Here is a 6,000-nt window from a genome sequence, read left to right as displayed (position 1 = left end):
GATACCATGATATAAGGGGATGGTCTCTTTGTCTTCAGGGAGAACAAGAATGCATTTTAAAAAGTAAATAAACAGGCTTGAATTAGTATGCAAACAAAATTAGCAACATCTCCCTTGAGCTAAGTGAAACTGACATATTTTTCTGCTACACAGGAAGCAAAAAGAAAGACAAAATTAGTCTACTTAATGAAAAACATCTTTCCCAATTAGTTCAGTAAGTCCCTAGTTTCGGTATTTGAATAGTTATGGTTGATGAAAGCCAGGCAAACTGCCTTTGCTATCATTTCACAGTTTCTTTGTCTGTTTATTGCATTTATACTTCTTATTTCCTCCAAGGAGCTGAAGTGGCCGCCGGGACCACATAACACCAGTCCTGAGAGATCTGCATTAGCTCCCAGTACATTTCCGAGCACAATTCAAAGTGTTGGTGCTGACCTTTAAAGCCCTAAACGGCCTCGGTCCTGTATACCTGAAGGAGCGTCTCCACCCCCATCGTTCAGCCCGGACACTGAGATCCAGCACTGAGGGCCTTCTGGCGGTTCATTGCGAGAAGTGAGGTTACAGGGAACCAGGCAGAGGGCCTTCTTGGTAGTGGCGCCTGCCCTGTGGAATGCCTTCAGATGTGAAGGAAATAAGCAGCTATCTTCTTTTTAAAAGACATATGAAGGCAGCCCTGTTTAGGGAAGTTTTTAATATTTAATGCTGTATTGTTTTTAACACTTGATTGGAAGCCGCCCAGAGTGGCTGGGGAAACTCAGCCAGATGGGCGGGGTATAAATTATTATTATTATTATTATTATTATTATTATTATTATTATTATTATTAGCTGTCGTACAAAGTTCTCCCTTCCTCCATTTTATCCTCCCTACAGCCCTGTGAGGTAGGCTAGGCTGAGAGATTGTGAGTGGCCCAAGGTCACACAGTGAGTTTCATACACCACACTGTAGTGAATGGTCCCTCCCCATTTATAAACACTGCTATTCTTTTTCTCAGTTCCACAATGGGAGCATTACAGTAGCTATTTCATCATCCTTTTCAGGTTATTGAGCATTGCCAGAATATAGTTTTCAGGCAGGGGAACAGTACTTGCAGAAGGCCTGGGATAGCTCAGTCAGTAGAGCATGAGACTCTTAATCTCAGGGTCGTGGGGTCAAGCAGCACATTGGGCAAAAAAATAAGAATTTTTAAAAATCCCAGCACTGCAGAAGTTGGACTACATGACCCTCGTGTTCCCTCCCAACTCTTTGTTGTTGTTTAGTTGTTTAGTCATGTCTGACTCTTCGTGACCCCATGGACCAGAGCACACCAACTATGATTCCACAATCTGTATGATAAAACTCATTGGCACAGCCCATTCTTGGCATACAGAAAGGTTCAAAATCTGGAGTCTCTTAATTGCAATTCATTGAAGCTGTTTTCTGTGCAAATGCGCTGTTGCCTGTGTGATGGCTATTTGAAATGTACATACACCTCAGCTTATCCCTGGTTTACATTTTCAAACTGGATTGAAGCTGCAAACAGGAGGATTTCTCAAGAAGCGAAAGGATACCTGTGGGTTGTGGCTGATGTCATATGCACCTGGACTTCGGACACCAGCTTTCGGAGCATCGTACAGCTGGAGGAAGCCATGCTGTATACACAGCCTGAGTGACAAGTGATGGGAACGACCTGTGCTGAGACCATGAAGAGCTGGGGACAGTCAGAGCACACAGTTCTGGGCTAAATGGACAAAAATATCTCACCTGGCATAAGGCAACTTTCTGTGCTGTCCAGAAACAAGTTAAAACTCTGTTCTGCTTCCATAAAGGTTGAGGTTGAATCCTGACAAGATAGAAGTACTGTTTTGGGGGGACAGGGTGCGGGTGGGTATGGAGGACTCCCTGGTCCTGAATGGGGTAACTGTGTCTCTGAAGGACCCAGGTGCGCAGCCTGGGAGTCATTTTGGACTCACATCTGTCCATGGAGGCGCAGGTCAATTCTGTGTCCAGGGCAAGTGTCTACCAGCTCCATCTGGTACGTAGGCTGAGATCCTACCTGCCCGTGGACTGTCTAGCCAGAGTGATGCATGCTCTAGTTATCTCTCGCTTGGATTACTGTAATGCGCTCTACATGGGGCTACCTTTGAAGGTGACCTGGAAACTACAACTAATCCAGAATGTGGCAGCTAGATTGGTGATTGAGAGTGGCCACCGAGACCACATAACACCGGTCCTGAAAGACCTACATTGGCTCCCAGTACATTTCCGAGCACAATTCAAAGTGTTGGTGATGACCTTTAAAGCCCAGTATATCTTAAGGAGCTTCTCCACCCCCATCGTTCTACCCGGACACTGAGGTCCAGCTCTGAGGGCCTTCTGGTGGTTCCCTAACTGTGAGAAGTGAGGTTACAGGGAACCAGGCAGAGGGCCTTCTCGGTAGTGGCACCTGCCCTGTGGAACACCCTCCCACCAGATGTCAAAGAAATAACAACTATCTTACTTTTAGAAGACATCTGAAGTCAGCCCTGTTTAGGGAAGCTTTTAATATTTGATGAACAATTGTATTTTAATATTTTGCTGGAAGCTGCAAAACAATATTATTATTATTATTATTATTAACTCATGACCCTACCTTTAATGTCTACAAGTATTTATGATTAAATGAACACCCTATTGGCATGACAGCAACCTGTTTATCTATTTCTATAGCCCATTTACTTGTGCAAACCTTACAGAAAAAGGACTCTGTGATGTTTGATCTGCCTGTTAATAGCTGTTTTTGATATTTTAATAGCTCATTACAAAAACTGAATTTTGGAGAGAGATAATTAATGATGTGTCACTAGGCTACTACTAAAGGGAGGCTAGGATTAAAGCAATCAAAGTGGCTCTTTTTTTCCTCCGCTCCTTTGGGAGTTATTAACTAAACCATTTCCTGCTTTTAATTTTATGTTTTGACTTAATTGTTTTTTCTTAAGTAACAAGCTATTTAATGAAATTTAAGGGTGTCTGGACTGATTTCTACATTGCAATCACTGCACACTGCCTCACATGCTACTGCAAGGTCTCAGCAAGCAGAGAGTGTTGATGCCTCTGGGATAGATTTAATTTCCCTTAGTTATACTTTACACTTCGCCATTTGAAGAGGTGCTTTCGTTGGTCTGTTTTAAAAAATAAATAAATTGCCATGCATATAATGCTAATGCTCCCAAAATTCAGAATATGTTAGCCAAGTTGGCCTTCCCAAATGAAACTTGTAGCGAGAAACGTACGCAGTGAAGTCAGAGAGAAATGAAATTTAATAAATACGAACTGTGATCATTAATGTGGCAGAACTTTGATTTTTTCCCCAGATTAACCCACTTGTAAGTTTTTCTGAATAAAAGAAAATAACTGCAGTGATCATTCACAAGCGTTATTGATGATAACACACTGATAGATTGATATATGCCAGTTTAGGATATCATTTCATGACTCTGGTGAAGTGGGCTTGGATGCTTATGCAATAATAAATGCCGATCTTGAAGATGTCACAAGATTCTGTTGTTTTTGCTCACACAGCTACTTCTCTGGGAATATGTCCACGGGAACATATTCTGTCTCAGCTTTTGACGTATTTCAGAACTCTTGCCTTTTATCACATGGATTGGTTTTCGGCTGAACAGACCACATTTTGCAAGTTCAAAAGGGGACTAGTTCAGAACACAGCGATCGTGTTTTAAGATTCTCAAGGTCGGAAAGCCCTCCAAAGTGGAAGGAGTTAAAACGAGCTTTTGAAAGCGCTCCAGGAAGTCACTCCTAACTGAATGGGCTTGGCTGTTGTGCTCGAATGCTTCCTTGCCATGTGGAACTGGGGGCTGAGCTACCGTGAGCCACATTAGAAACTTCACATACAAGTCCTGACGTCATGTCAATAGAATCTCAAGCGGCTTGGTGCCAACGGAGGAACAGCTGGCGGCTGCAACGGTTTCAGGGTAAGAGTTGGCGTCCCCATCAGGATGGCAGAGATATTTTTCAAGATGCCAGCCAGCCATTCTAAGCAGCCTATCCAGATGAAATCGCCAGTGTTTCTTACGCTTTGCAGATGAAGAAACATGCACTGGTTTCTTCTTGTTGCTGTTAGTTGTTGATGTTATTAATAATTACTCAGCCTTCTTCCTGCAGGTCCAAATTCAAAATGCAACATTAGAAAGAAGTCGAAGCAACTTACAATCTCAAAAGTAAGGTGGGTCGTAGAAATATACCCCTCAAGCATCCACAGCAGGGTAAAACTGTATAATGATGTTACCAGGTGCATCTCTGTGGGGAGGGAGTTCCACAAACAAGGGGCTGCCACAGAGAAGGCCCTCTCCCGGGCTGCCACCCCTTCCCCCAGTTTCTGAGGTGGTAGAACTATCAAGAGGGCCTCCTCTGCTGATTTTAATACCTGGAGCAAGGTCTGTAGGGAAGGAGGTCAACTTTCAGATATTTGGCACCCAAGTTATTTAGAGCTTTAAGTACAAAGGTTAGCACCTTGAATTGGGCCTGGAAATTAACTTGCAACCAGTGCAGATGTTTTAAAACAGAGGTTATGTGAGAGGAATCTGGACACTGCATTTCAGACTAATTGAACGTTTTGAGTCGTCTTCAAGGGCAGACCCACACAGAGTGCATTGCAGTAATCCAATCTGGAAGTTGCCAGAGCCAGGAGTACAGTGGACAGGTCATTTCTGTCTGAAAGCATCCATAGCTGGAAAACCAACAGTAGCTGCAAATAGGCACTCCTAGCTACTGAGGCCAACTGAGTCTCCAGTGACAGGGCTAAATCCAGGAGCATCCTCTGTCTGAAATAGGCTGTCTGCCTACCTCCTGGCCATTCTTTGGAATGTAGCTGTTCAAGTGACTTACAATGAATTCACAGAATCAAATGATCCAATACAACAGAAAAAGGGCAGCCGGCAGTTGAAAATTCAGCCTGAAAGCAGCGCTGGCTGCTGCTGATTGGGAATGGTAGATCGGAAGACTGGAAGACCAACAGCAGGTGGCGCCAGAGCCTGTGAGAGGCCACCCACTGATTGGCTATAAGCAATAAGACAGGCAAGTGGGGATTGGCTGAAGGCAGAATGAGGTTGGCGGGTCATTAATCCATTTGCCCTAATGGACCAGCTTCCACCACCTAAAGCCTATATAGGTAAAGGGACCCCTGACCATTAGGTCCAGTCATGGCCGACTCTGGGGTTGCGGTGCTCATCTCGCTTTATTGGCCGAGGGAGCCGGCGTACAGCTTCCGGGTCATGTGGCATATTGAAGCTTATTTGATTTTTAGGTTGCTTTCGGTCACCCTGGGCAGGATAAAGAGACTAGCAAATTTAATAATAATAATAGTAAAATAATATCAAAGAATTGGTTTTGAATCTATGAAAACTCTAAATGTTTTGGAACTAGAATGCAGGCAACCCTGCATTTTGAATGGGGGTTGTGTTCTGGGACATCATGTGCGTCAGCAGAGCATACATAAGCCTGCCCCTTTCTGCCCATGCCCTGCCACTGTTCTGGGTCCAAAAACGGCCCACGTGTGCATGGCTGCCAGTTCTTTGAACGAGTGGTAAATGGAGGTTGCTTGTTCTCACATGAACCTGCTCACCAGTTAAGAGTGGCCTCATACCCTCTGAAGTGAGGCAGGTGCTGATCAGAGACAGGACCTTCTCTGTTGTGGCACCCCTGCCTTTCATTTACCCAATTCTTTAGGTCTTGTTTTTGTTTTGGACTTGTAAGGTAATAAGAGCTTTCTGGGAGATGATATATAATGAAATGGGGAAAATGTTTAAAATAACCTTTGTTAAAAAACAACAACACAGAAGCTTTTTAATTAGGAATTACAGGTACCGACATTCCAAAAGAGCAGAAAAGATTTTTTTATGTATGGAACAACAGCCGCCCAGATGTTACTAGCCCAGAGATGGAAAGTTAACCAAGTTGATGGACTATGCTGAAATGGCAAAACTGACTGGAAAACTCAGAAACCAATGGGACAAAAACTCT

The sequence above is a fragment of the Podarcis filfolensis genome, assembly GCF_964270895.1.
Source record: "Podarcis filfolensis genome assembly, chromosome: 6".
Taxonomy (NCBI): domain Eukaryota; kingdom Metazoa; phylum Chordata; class Lepidosauria; order Squamata; family Lacertidae; genus Podarcis; species Podarcis filfolensis.
The sequence above is the reverse complement of the archived record's forward strand: the minus strand, read 5'-3'. Positions refer to the sequence as shown.